Raw genomic sequence first — 13559 nt, 5'->3', positions numbered from 1 at the left:
GAGCGCTGCAGGGGGCACGGCCGCGCAGAATGGCCTCGCTTCACGGCAGGGTTTGGGATGTTCTGGAAGTAAGGACTCGAAAAGTGCGAGTCGCAGCCCGCGATCTCCTTCAATCTCTTTCTGTCCCCACCCGGGGAACTGCGCGGGGCCATTGCTGTACTGGGGAGCCCTGTGCCTGCTGGAAAGTGAGAGGCCAGGAGAACAGTGCAGAGTTCTGTGCCAAGGCGGTTATTAAAAGAAAAAAAAAAAAAGCAGGAAGCTTTTAAAATCGGGATGTGTACACATGAATGCAGCTGAAAGCAGGAGCGCTGTATCTCATATCCGCTGGCGGGGCCTGGCAGCCATTAAAATAAACATGCTCAGAGGGGCAGCGGCAGCCTGCTGGAGGCTTCTGGCTTCCCAACACCCCAAAGCCCTGGAGCCGTGGCCACCCTGGGCCCAAGTGCCCAAGAACAGCCTCGTATGGAGGGAACCATGGGGGCCACAGCACCGCCAGGCTGGTCAGGGCTCTGTACTTCGCCCAGGAGAACCATAGCGCACAGTGGCACCTGTGTTCATCTGTCAGAGTGAGCGCTGCCCTTGGCCACAGGCCAGCTGGCAGCGGCCGGAGAACTGACCCAGAAGGGATCTGAGCTGCCCCCTTATTCCAATTTAAACTAGGCCATCCCTGAGAGTCCGAGCAAGGACTGGCTAGTGTGAGGCAGCATTTAATTTGACTTCCCAGCATGTGGCAGTGAAACTTTAGCAGTAATAATTATAGCAACGCCACAGAGCATTAGATAGGCTTTTAAGATTTGATGCTATTTTATATGCATCTTATTTCTTTCCTCTTCTGTTTCAAGTTGTTACCGCTTGCAAACTTCAGAAGGAAGGTAGGCAGAAGCTCATTCTGGAGAATACCACTCTGGGGAAGGAATTGTAGGAGTAACACTTTTCAGTTCAGAAAGGTACATAGGATATTCATCATCGTGCTCTTTTATTTATATATATATATAAACTATGAATTATTTGCATCAATGTCAGATTCTTTTTACATCTCCTTCCCTAATTAATAGACACTAGATCGAGGCTGTATTTTCTTTATTAAGCTGCCTACATACCATGGATAAAGTGGAAACATATCTTTACCGGTGCAGACTGTACTTTAGGGTAGAGGAGTATTCTGTATTTGTTACTCTTATGTTCTATTCGAATGTGGAATTTGTATTAAGTCATTGAAAACTAGAAAGAAATGTAATTAGGGTGCATTATGTTGTGAGAAATAAAGAAATATTTGTATGAGTTTCAGAAATCATTCTAATTATGATTGATCCTGGTTATTCTTCAGCTAATAAAAGCATTAATTCAGCTCATGAATGTGCACTGTGCTTTTAATGACAAGTAAGTATTTTTTGAAGGAAAAGGTTTTGTTACTTTTAATTGCCAATGTGAGAAGAAATTCCTTGACAGCATTTGGGTGGGATTACTCATGCAGGCAGTTTGCAATGCCCAAGTCGTTAATGGGAAGGTAAGATGTGCAGCATGAACTCTGCCTTTCTGTAAGTCCACACCAAATTGCTCAGTTAATCCCTTCAACCCAGCAGCGTTCTCCTTCTTGCTCCAGAACAAAGGAAGATTAACAATACTGTGTTTCTGTGTGTGTGTGTGCTTGGCTGAAAGTCTTCAGTATGAGCACTGCTGCGCAGAACCAAACAGATTTTCCAGGTAAATTCTGCTGAACTGAAGAATTCTTTGTGTTTTCCTGATTGAACTCCATGCCAGTTGCCCATAACATCATCCTGGTTCCCTTTTGCCCACTATATGCTATCTACAACAGGAACATGCATTCTTTTGATGGAAAAAAAAAGCAAAAAACTGTTGACGCTTCATCTGTGTCTATCAGAGCTTCAACTCAGAAGCAGTGGCAGCAGGGCAGGAGATGGAAGCAGCTGCTTGGGGGCTTTGGTTTGGCACATCCAAGTTTTGCCTGTGGCTGGGATTGAGCATACCCATCCTGCACATTCCCCCACTTGATGGGTTTAAGTGGAAGGAACAGGGTTTGCAGTCCATGGCTGCTCTGTCAATGCAGCCAAGGTACAAATGGATGGACAGACAGTCAGGAAATTCATCCCTGAACAGCAGTGCCACTTCAGGCACAGAACTAGTGTTAATTCAGCCAGAGGTGTTTGCTTTTGTTAAGAACATGATAAACATCAGTCTCATCACTCTGTATTAAAAGTGGCAGCCTTCTGTACAGGAATGATTTGGCAGAAAGACATCCAGAACGAGTCAGAGAAGTCTAAAAACCTCCTTCAGAAGTTTAGAAGGAAGATGCAAGAAAATGTTATCCCTACAGTGTCACAAAAACTTCTGTAATATCATTTCAGATAGACCCCAGGGGCACTTAAAACATTAAAAATTGCTTTCTGCTTCCCAAAGGTAGAAAGATGGAGCTGGGCAGCAGTCACCTGCAAACTTAATTGTGTTGGCACCCAATTTCCTTGCTGGAATCAAGATTGTCCCTAACTGTCCTCCATCCAGCCAACATATGGATTTCTCAGCTCACCTCCAGATTTCTGGAGAGTTCAAGCCACAGTGTCCTCCTCTTCTCTCCACATCCCTAAGGGAGGCAGCTTCCATCCCAATGCCTGCATAGCACAGGTGGGCAGCCAGCAGCATGCAGAGCTGCAGGGAGATGCCAAGAGGACATCAGCCACCAGGATGAGGAGTTCAGAGCACTCCTGACTTGGCTGGGAAGAGAGTTTCCTTAGCAAAATGACTATTCATACCTTTGACAATAGAACAAGACATCATACTTTCAAAGTAAAATCTAAGACCTGGGCATCTATAATAGACATACCTGCAAGCCTTTCCAAACCGTTACTCATTCATCTGTTTCCCCAAAATTAGTCTAGGTAAAGCTTGAGCATGTGTGGGGGCAGAATTCAAAGGCTGGTTTGTTTTGATTTTAAAATTCTTTTCAAACACTGTAAAAAAGAATTTTCTAATACCTTAAGGTCCATGTATTTTATTGCCAACATTTATTTCCGTATGTGATACCTGTAAAAATTATTGCATCTTATAACAGAATGGCCTATAGTAAGAATTAGTACTGGAGTTAGCACTGACTATTGTATGCTCAACACTAAAGAAATGAAAATTAGAGATCTCTAGGAAATAATCTTTTCAAAGATAAATAGAATAAATTTTGTGCTTTGAAAGTACTGTAGTCCTATTAGTTTTGTTTTCCTCCTGCCAGTTTTTACTGGAAAGATGTTTTACTCATCCTGGGAAAAATGTCAACGTTTGGACTGAATGCTGTGTTGTTTTGAAAAGGTGCAGTTCAGAGCAGGCCAAATTAGCAGATTTTTCTGATGAGCCTGCCAGAAGCTTTTTGCAACTCTGCTGAGAAAGTGCATGTTAAACGGAATAGCAGTGTTCAATACATGCATTGTTGCAGCAGCTACAGGCCAAGTCGGAGTTCGGGGCACCAAGCCACTTATCTAACAGAAGTCTCCTCCTAAGGAGCTCATGGACTAAACAGAGCAATATCTTCTATCATAGTACCACCAGAATTTGCTCCCAGAGGAAGAATCGTTTGGGTCAGCTGTTGCTTGGAAATACTGGCCGTGGGGATCTGAATGTAATTGAGATGAGTTATCCAGGTGCACCTGTTCAGCTGGGAGCCAAGGATAAGCCTTTCTTCTCTTCAAGTGGCCGCATTTTTCATTACTATGGGAGAGCCTTGAAGGCATCAGTTCTCTGCCCACATGGGAAAGGCAAAGCCCGATGTTTCGTGACTCATGCATTCATGCAATCCCGATTGCATATGACTGATAGGATTGTATGCTGATTTTACTTTTCTAGGTTTTGTTTATCCTACAATGCATTAAGCTCTTGTGGGAATACTCCAGTGGATTTCACCATTCTGTATTTTCTTCAAGAGATATAGAGAAAAATGTCATTTTCTTTTTAAACAAACTGTTCTGCATTTGGAGCAGTGAGATGCAACATGAAAACACAAAACATGAAGTAACAAAGATGAGGTTAGCATTTATTTCAGAAAGAATTGGTTTTGCATACTCAAAGCTATAATTTAGTTTTACCTGCTACAAAATAAAAGCTTTCTTACCAGATAGTTTCACTGTTTCTTGATGGAGTTTTATCAAGACTGAAAGGTGCCCAAGGTTTATAAATGTAGGAAACTCCTCCAGAAAATGTCTTCCATTACCTAGTTACCGTCACTTTTACAAATGCATATGATGTTTCTAGCTGGGAGGCATGCTTATTAAATAGAATGGGTTTGCTCACACTGATTTTCTTGGTGCACATTGAAATTATATATATTTCCGAGGAGGCAATTCTTGGCAGCTATCAAAAGGTGAGATACACATATTCAGTGTTCTTCCTGTTTAAACCTGCCAAATTTTCCAGGCAATATTCCATACCTTGCCCAATCTGACTGCTGCAGGTAGTGGCCTGCTGTAGAAAGGAGGAGCCAAAAATGGGCTTTTTACAGCTGCGCACACACCAACAACTAACACAAAACTGTTGTCACCAGATTTCATAGAATCACAGACTGGCCAGGATTGGAATGGACCTCAAGGATCATGAATCTCCAACCCCCCTGCCACTTGCAGAGCCACCGACCTCCCCATTTAATACTAGACCAGTTTAGAGTAGCTTCTGGTCATCTGGAGTGCTATGAATGCTCCAGACCTTTGGGCTGGAAGCAAAGAATCAGAGCGTCTTGAAGACAGATGGATGAAGCCCAGTATTTTAGGGCTGTGCAAGTAGGGGCACATTCTAAACACTGATCAGTAATGGACCAAAAGGATGTGAGAGTCCTGATCCAAGGAAGAAAGCAACTGGAAGTTACCACAATCTATTTGTGCATCCTAGGAGAGACAAAGAGGCTTTTTAGTGGTTCCCTGTGTGCTACCATTTGCAAACCACAGATTGTGTCAAACACCCTAGCCAGAAATAACCTTCCTGTCGCCCATGGGATGCCACTGTGCTGTACCAGTGTGCCCTGCTAACCTACCTACCCAGATCCTAATGATGTCTTAGAATTTCCGAAGTTCCCATCAAGGCTGAGGTTGGCAGGGACTTCTGAGACCATCTGGCCCAATCCCTGTCCAAGTAGGGATACCCAAAGCAGGATGCTCAGGCCCACATCCAGGTGGCTTTTGAAGATCTCTTAGGATAGAGGTTCCAGCTGGGTGGCCCCCCAGCATAATTGCAGGTTAGTCAGTAGGGATATGTTCTTTATCTGTTTTGTGTATTTCTAAGTGTCCAACCAAACTGTCACCCAAAAGCAAGAGGACACCCCATTTCTGTTTTGTTTCCTTCATCCTTTCTTTCTCCACCTCCTGACACAGATCGTTTCCAGCTGTCCACGTGCTGATGATAGCAGCTGCAGCAAGAACCTGGTTCAGCGCTGCTCTGCTCTCATAAACAGGAATGCAATGACGTACTTTAGCAAAGCATCCACCCACAGCACTCCTTTTTCTTTCATGGATCTCCTTTTCCTGCATGGGAAACCATGCTCCTCCACACCCTGTGCTTCTTTGGTGTGCTAGATTCAAGAACTGCCTGAGAAGAACATTTAGTCAAGAGTACAGAGGAAAGAAAATAGTCAATTTATCAATTATATCTAAAAGCAAAAGTAAGGCATTTTGTAATTTTTTTTTCCAAGTAGAAAGGGAAATATATCAGATATGCCAAAAAATGGTAAGGCGTTTTTCCCCATACATGATTTTTTTCTCCAGAAACAAGAAAATACTACAGATAAGTACCTGAAGTGGATTATTATGCATCACCGTGCCCAGCTTCCACTTCACAGGAGGGTCAGGGAGGAAATGGCTCAAGGTTGTGTTACCACTGCTCTTCCTGAGATCCTGTGGAATCCCAAGTGGAGCCAGCTGCATCAAGAGCCTCCATCTCACACAGCTGCAGGCTGCCACCGATTTCAGTGCCAGGCAATGCAGGGTCCTCAGGACTCCAGCCCCTGCTGAGCATCACCTCAGCATTCTTATTACTATGCTCCCCATCATCAGTACCATTTACTGCTGGGAGAGATAGGCAGCTGCACAGCAGCAACTGCAGCCCACTTTTTGTTCAGAGGGGCTACAAACCCTTGATGCTGAGGATGGTAAAGATGTTTCTCTGCAGAGCTATGCTGTGGAAGAGCTCAGAAATCAGCCACGCCTAAGAGGTATGATCCTTCCCCAACTGGAAGGCACCAGAGCAGCTCCTGCCCCTGCTCTGCCAAAATTTGGAGCCCAGCTGCTAACTGCCCTTTCTCAGAACAGCCTCAGCCACTCAGCTCTGCTGAGCTCAGCAGTAGCACAGCTGAGCTCTGAGCCATAAGCTGGCTTCGTGCATGGATAAAAATAGTAAGGCACAAATAACTTTTACACTGAAATAAGGGTAATCCTCACATATCCATTCTTTTTCTCTGGGAAGCTCTCAGATATATAAAGGGGTAGAGGCTAATGCAAAAATACTCTTTCAGCTACAGCACTACATGGCCCTTTTAGTTCTCATTTATTCCTAGCCGGGCTTCTTGGGCATGGAAAGTTTCAGGTGGCCTCAGGCAAGGAACTCCCCAGAGAGTATTCTCAGCCCACCGTGGGATTGTAGGAAGGAGCCAAAGCAGGATGGGAGCCTTTATTTCCAACTCTAATGTTTGAACATTCCCCACCACAGTGGAAATCTTTAAGACAGCTCATCTGACATGATGCTGAGCCAAAATATGGAGAACAGTTTGTGAAATTTCATCCTTTTGAAACAGAGCCCCAAGCCTGCCTCCTACTCATACCCAAACCTAATCTTATCCTGAGCACACTCCCCTCTCCTCCTCTTGTCCTTCCCAGGCATTAAGCAACTTTGTTGTGCACATGCCCTTAGCATGTGAGAACACAGAGGTGTCAGCAGACCTATGAGGTGACCTGGTAAATGACAGCAGAGCAAATAGTACACCAATATTACTAGTCCATTTCTTGTTCCTCTGCTGAGGACCAGTCTCTTTTCCAGATTAACTCCCAGAGGTTATTATTTATCAGCACAACATTTGCTTCATTTGCCACTGATTTCCAAAGAACACTTTGCCCAGGAGACCCGAGTTTCAAAGAAAGATTTATATTTCCCATTCCAAATGCTGCTCTTATTCAGACTAGAATAACAGAGCAGGGGTTTGGCTCTGAATACATGGAACTTTAGGAAGAGCCAATGTGTGCTTGTGAACAGAAGGCTGAACAAACAGCACTTGATTGTTGCTGGAGTGGTATGCAGAAGTCCCCTGTTCAGGAGGATATTCCCCACTGGTCTCTTCCCCATCCTGGGGTATCCTCTAGGTAGGAGCCTTGTATCTCTGGCCTGCACACTGTGTGGTCTTATTATTAGAAAGCTCCCCATGTGAGGCAATGCTCCACCAGCCATCAAACATGGCAGTTCATTGCAAAGAACCAGCAGAGCATGATTCCGTCTGCTGATCACGTCACACTGTGTGTCCGCTTGAGGCAGATAACACATTTCTGTAATTTTAGGATGGGAAGAATCTGCTCCCTAATTTAAAGCACTTTACTGCTCTGTAAAATGGCACCTTGATGGCTGTCAAGTAGTACATGCCTTTCATTAGGAATGTGCTTGTTTTATACATAATTCCAGGGTTTGCCTTAGATTATGTCATCTGGATAAGTAAACTGGTCAAACTTTAAAGCAGCTGACTCCTGGCAGACAAAGTGGTTCTATTTTCTTATTAATTGATGCATGCAGCTTTTCATCACTCACTGCCTTAATCATCCTTGCTTTACTCTCATGATACCTTAGCATTTTATCACAAACTGCACCGCCCCTGGATGCACTCATGGACCAAAGAAGCAGAGGCACAGGCAGCCCCAACGCATCTCCACAGCTTCTCTGCACAATGGAGCCAGCTGCTGATTGCTTCTGTGCTCGCACACCAAGACACAAGATTATCCAGTGCCTGAAAGCACCACACCCAGCCAATGTCCCGATCTGGGGGTGAGCAGAACTGCTCTCTCCTAACAGCAAAAAGGAAGCAATAGACTGAAAAATAGACGGGAAATGATTTTGCCATTCTGCCTCTAACAAAATGTAATCCTGAGCTGATTTGTTTTTAAGAAGTTCTGGCTGTGCTCCAAAGGGCTGCAAGTCCCAGAGATGAGCTATCCATTTCCTCTAGTCTTTTTAATATGGCTGCAGCTGAACTTTTAAGCCAGATCATCCCAATTTACCAGGCATGAGATTATTGCTAGTGTGCAAAATGAGGTAGAGAATTAAAAATAGCCCTACTGGTAGCTGTGAAGTCACTTGATCTAAGGCTTAGTTAGAGGTTTATGTGTCATTTGCAAGTACGTGAGTTCCAAAATAGGCTGCTTGGTAAGTCTGTGCTGCAGGGAGCTGTGAAGCACAGATTTGACTTATTTGCTTTTCACATGTCATCTTAGGATATAGAGACATGGGGAAAAAAAAAAAAGGCAAAAAAAAAGCAGATTTTAGAATGAATTAGCTAGGTGACTGAACTGCACATGATAAAAGCAAGTACTTGTAGATGCTCAGCTCAGCTCAAAGCAGTTCTGTGCATGTGTTCAATGCTCTCATACAGCGCAGCACAGCAATTGTGTGGCCCAAGAAGGCAGAAGTGATTAAATTCAACTTTGTAGAAATCATGCAAGCGAAATTAAAAATACCTAATGTTCTCCAGGTTTGTTTTTTTTGTGTGTGCTGGGGGGGAGAAGGGAGGTTGTGGTTGTTGGGTTGTGGTGTTTTTTTGTTTTGTTTTGTTTTGTTTTGTTTTTTGTAAAAATGCCTCCAGTCTTAGCAATTTTAGCTAGGGAATTAGTTGAGTAAGGAGAGATTCTAATCAGGCATCCAAAAGGATGAAGCAAAGTTCCAGGGTAAGCTAATACACATTCTTCCTTCCAAAACATATCATTTTAAATTAAAAAAAAAATGATTCGTTTCTCAAATTATTTTTTTTACTTTTTCCAGGCTGGATGTAATTCTTCCTTTTATCACTGGGCAAACACCATACATCTAAGTGCAGCTCATAATTCTTCTGAACCTACAAATGAAGACCAGCTTTGCTGCCCTGGACTGCAGGCCAGACAGTCTGCAGTCACATGACTGCAGAAGCTGCTCATACCTCCTAATCCCCTCTTGTTCGTTATCTTCTTTTTTTGCATGAATGTGTTTTCATTCCCACAGAAAGAAGTGGGACTTTCAAGGCAAACAGTGCAAAAGGAAATTTACTCCACGTATCTCTTGCGCTGCTGAAAAGAAACTAATTCTGTGCACTTTAGAATACATTAGCAATTTATCACAAGGCATGAGCAGCTTAGTCCTTCTGAACAGCTGACTCTTTCATTCTTCTTGCTAGCTAACAACATCTTGTTTTGGTTGCTGAGATGCCTGAGTTTTTAAAGTAGAACTTCCTATTAATCCCCAGTAGTACCATTGGGGATTAATAGATGCCACCATTAAACACCTAGCAGGTTTTCTGCCGCTACACCTGAAGCATCCAGCATGGTTTCACTGTTTTAATACCACAAAGAGTCATAAATCACAAGGAGTTGTGCTGGTTGATGGTACCTGACAGACAAATATGGCACAATGTCCTGAAGAAGAGCTTGATATTACATGAACACTTAGCATAGGTGATTCCATTTCTCATTTTTTAGTTTTCAAGGGCTCCACTCAGCCCTCAAGCTCCTCTTCTCTGAGCATCTTCCCAAGCTTCAGATCAAAAATGCAGAACAGGAGTCCTGCTGTGGGGTGACACGGGAGCTTGGGGGATCATTTCAGGTAGCTCAGCTGAAAATGCCTCCATTGTTTAGCAGCTTGCAGAGCAGCCAATCTCCTTCCCCCATGCCAATGGTACTCTATGAAATGTGTGCTTTTCATAGACGTAGGTCTGCAAATTTCTTCTGATATGTAAATATCTAGAAAAATGAAGCCATTTATAAACACCTCCCCTCCTTCCTCTTCTCCTTCCCTGCCCTGCTACCAAGATATGCCTTTTGGCAGGGTGAACCCTGCATGTCATAGGCTTAGTCCACATGGCTCCAGGGGTGGTGGGCAGTTAGAGCCAAAAGGAAAAATTAATAAATAAATAAATAAATAAATAAAGAGAGAAGCAGTTTTAAACCTAATGGTATATCTGTTGGTTTACAACTTGTCCAACATGGACCAGAAACCCCTAAGTACATTTCTGTTATCTGACTTTTGGTTATTGAGTACCCTACCTTTTATGTATTCACAAGCATTTTCCACAGGTGCTCAATTTCCATTATATTTAAGCCAACCCATTGGTTTCAAAACTTGACACCAAAGGACCTCTCCAGGGCTTCATAATTTGAGCAAGCTGTGCAATCACAGCAGCAGCTCTTTTGATAGAGGTTTGCTGTCTCATGATGAGTTTCAGTTTGGTTTGGGCACTGCTCATCTGCAGCAAAACAATATTTTGGATGTAAACGCTGCACTGGCTTTGCCTCCCCCATGTGTAGTCACACCAAGTGGGGACGTGGATTTCTGTCAGGACTCTTGCACACCAAACACATTGCAGATGCAGGGGCTGCATCACTTCGAAACCTGGGGCTCATCTAGTGGAGGGACACCGAGGAAGAAGAGGGTGTTTGTGTGCCAGCCTTGTTCTCTGCTCTTTCACCTTTCTGCTTGACTTTTGCTTGACAGAGTTGGATGCAAGGTTGCCATTCATAACTGTAATCTGGTGCCAATCCTGTAAAAGCTTCCTTTTAACAGAGATAAGATAATGCAGTCTAACAGTTCTTTAACAAAATAGGATTAATTAGCAGGAAGCTGGCTGCTTAATTCACCATTGACCTGTAAAACCTAGTAAGAATGAGGTCACCGGACATAATAGAGCTATTTAGGAGTTTAGGGCAAACTCTAATAACAGAAATCATCTTCTAAAGCTCACTCTGATAGAATAAAATTTGGAGGTAAGGAAATATTGCTTATTAAGGACAGATCTAATCTTCAGAACAGTGCACTCTGTATACTCAAAAGTTTATTCCTTCCAAAACAAACAATTGCAACATCTAAGCATTCAGTTGGTGGACACCAGACTTTGACATTCAAACCCATCAAGTTTTTGTATCCTTTTCCCCTAAGTCTGTTATATAAAGCTCACTTTTTCTATGACCTTAATATCTCACAAGGTCTTCACATTATGAGAATCTTATTTCATGTTTCAACACACAAGAATCAGTACTTCTCAGTGCATATTCTGAGCAATAGTCGTGATCAAATGAAGTTTGTTTAAGGATCAGAAAAAATAAATAGTGTACATGTATTTCCATAGCTCCCCAATTTCCCTCCAGCTTCTACCTACTTTTCCACTTGCTTTTTCTGACAGCAACTGTTTGCAAATTACAGTTTCTTTTACTAATACACATGTTGATCTATAACATTTTTGCCAAAGCAGTGTTCCTGTTTTCACCCAAGAACTTCTTATTTCTTTCCCCTAAATTATGTCCCGTCTGTTCCCCACAATGTTGAAAGTCAAGCAGGGTTTTAGTTGATTAAAGCACACATCATCTTCCAAAGTGATAGGTTCAGAGACATTTACAGATCAGAAATGTCACCTGAAGCCATTCTCAGCAGACAAATGCATCTATTTCTGAGCGCTGTGGTCATGAAAAAAACCATGCACAAAATCCAAGCTACAAAACAGTCAAAAAAAGTATTGATTTTGATGTACCAAATCTATTAGTGCTTCTGCTTGCAAAGCAGGGGGATGAACAGTTCCCCTTAGCTACCCATATAGAAACAAAAAGACTTTCCTCTTTAATTTTTTTTTTTTTTCATTTATTATTCCCTCCATCTTCAAAGCCTTCATGTAGTAACTGGCTACTGTCCCACCTATGCTTGCCAAGGAAGCTTGAACATATTCCTTAAGATGGCCAAAAAGGTCATTATAGTTTGAAAGAAAACATTTCTTCTACCCAGGAGCTCGGCACACCATGTCCCTATTTTTCCAGCCTGCTGCCAATAAGGGGAAGTGAGATCTCTTTTCAAGCTCAATAACGAATAGTTTTGTGTGTCTACTACAAAAGATCAGGAAGCCAGGCCCGTTTTTTTATTTAACACGTGGAGCCAGATTCTCAGCTGGTATATGCTGAAATTGCTCTACTGATGCAAAGAAAAATATACTGATTAACATCAGCCAAATTTCTGCTTTACATATTATGTTTGCAAAGTAAATGGCATAAATCATGGAAATTGTACTTACTTTTTCCATTTTGAGATATTCTTCCTCAATATTCCCTGAGAAAACATTGTTGCCTTGTTAAGGTGCTAAGGATTCAATTAAAAAAAAAGAAAAAAGAAAAAAGAAAAAAAAAGGTAGGGTCAAAATACATCCACAAAACTTCAAAACTTTTCTAATACTATTCATCTCTGTTACCTCTACAGTCACAGTGCCAAAGGGATGAATAGTTCCTCATTTCTTCTCCTGTCTACTATTGCTTTAATATGTCAAAATTGTACATAAATGTGGAGGGAGGAATGCATGCACACACACAGTGCACTCTGCATTGTGATACACACCTCTCTTTTTCTCTGACTTCCAGAGCTCAGGCTGCTGGAATTTCCATCAGCTGAGTATATCCAAGTGGCAAGATGATTCATCAGCAGCAAAGGAAAATGTCTAAACTTTGTCCGTTAGGGAAACTTAGGAGAGAGAAAACTTCACATATAGGAGGGAAAAAAAAAAAAAAAACACACCAAGGAAAACATTTGCTAAGTTTTATTGAACCTTATTGAACCATCATCTTTCAGCATATCAGTTTAGAAACTACATATCTGCAACTCACATATTCAGGAAATCTGCTTTCATGCAGTATTTAGGGATGTGGATGTAGCTTTGCAAAAACTAGTGTTATTTGGTGGTAAATTATTAATGCTTTGATTCATTATTTTTTTCAAGTACACATAAAATCACTGCAACATTTGCAGTGAGTAAACAAGTACTCCCACGCTGTGAGAGAAGATAGGGATATGTTCAAGGTGATAGCACAGCTAGTTTACTTTGAAACTCAGATTAAATAAGTGTTTTCCCTGTTTAACAGATATCTGAGCTGGCAAAATGAGGGGAAGGGAAGGGGAGGGAAGGGAAGGGAAGGGAAGAGTTATACAACTGCCACAACAGGGCTGTTAAACTGCATCACCTAGTGGGAGATCTCCTGCTGGCCTCACCCTTGAACACGTTTATTTGTGCTCAAACAGCTACACAGGCTCTCAATTGCATGGATCCATGACTACATGCAGCATGGAACCCAGCTTCTGTGGTGGTTTAAGCCCAGAGAAACATGTTTGAAGGTTACTGATCCAGATCATTCCCTTCTTTTTCATTCCTCTATCCAGGAGATACTATGTTTGTGGGCTCCAAGAGTTTATTTTGCACGTTTGTTCTTCCCCCTCTTTGCCCCATTCGATTCTTGTCCTCCTGCTGCTTCCTTATATCCTGAGCTCAGCAGCCTGGAGCTCACACTTATTTCAGAAGTGGTGCTACAGCCATCAGTTGAAAGCAT

At 42.4% G+C, this 13559-nt stretch overlaps 1 long non-coding RNA gene across 1 annotated transcript in view; it reads right to left on the bottom strand.

Annotated features, from left to right (window-relative positions):
- Positions 1-6: 6 nt before the first annotated feature.
- The window catches only part of LOC104909906, a 36133-nt gene continuing 22580 nt past the window's right edge, over positions 7-13559 (bottom strand). The window contains exons 2-3 of the long non-coding RNA XR_004158970.1: positions 12260-12324; positions 7-904 (exon numbers count right to left, since the gene is read on the bottom strand). This is a non-coding gene — a long non-coding RNA (uncharacterized LOC104909906). The remainder of the gene's footprint in view (positions 905-12259; positions 12325-13559) is intronic.

This window comes from Meleagris gallopavo, chromosome 2 (genome assembly GCF_000146605.3).
Source record: "Meleagris gallopavo isolate NT-WF06-2002-E0010 breed Aviagen turkey brand Nicholas breeding stock chromosome 2, Turkey_5.1, whole genome shotgun sequence".
Taxonomy (NCBI): domain Eukaryota; kingdom Metazoa; phylum Chordata; class Aves; order Galliformes; family Phasianidae; genus Meleagris; species Meleagris gallopavo.
The sequence above is the reverse complement of the archived record's forward strand: the minus strand, read 5'-3'. Positions and strand labels throughout refer to the sequence as shown.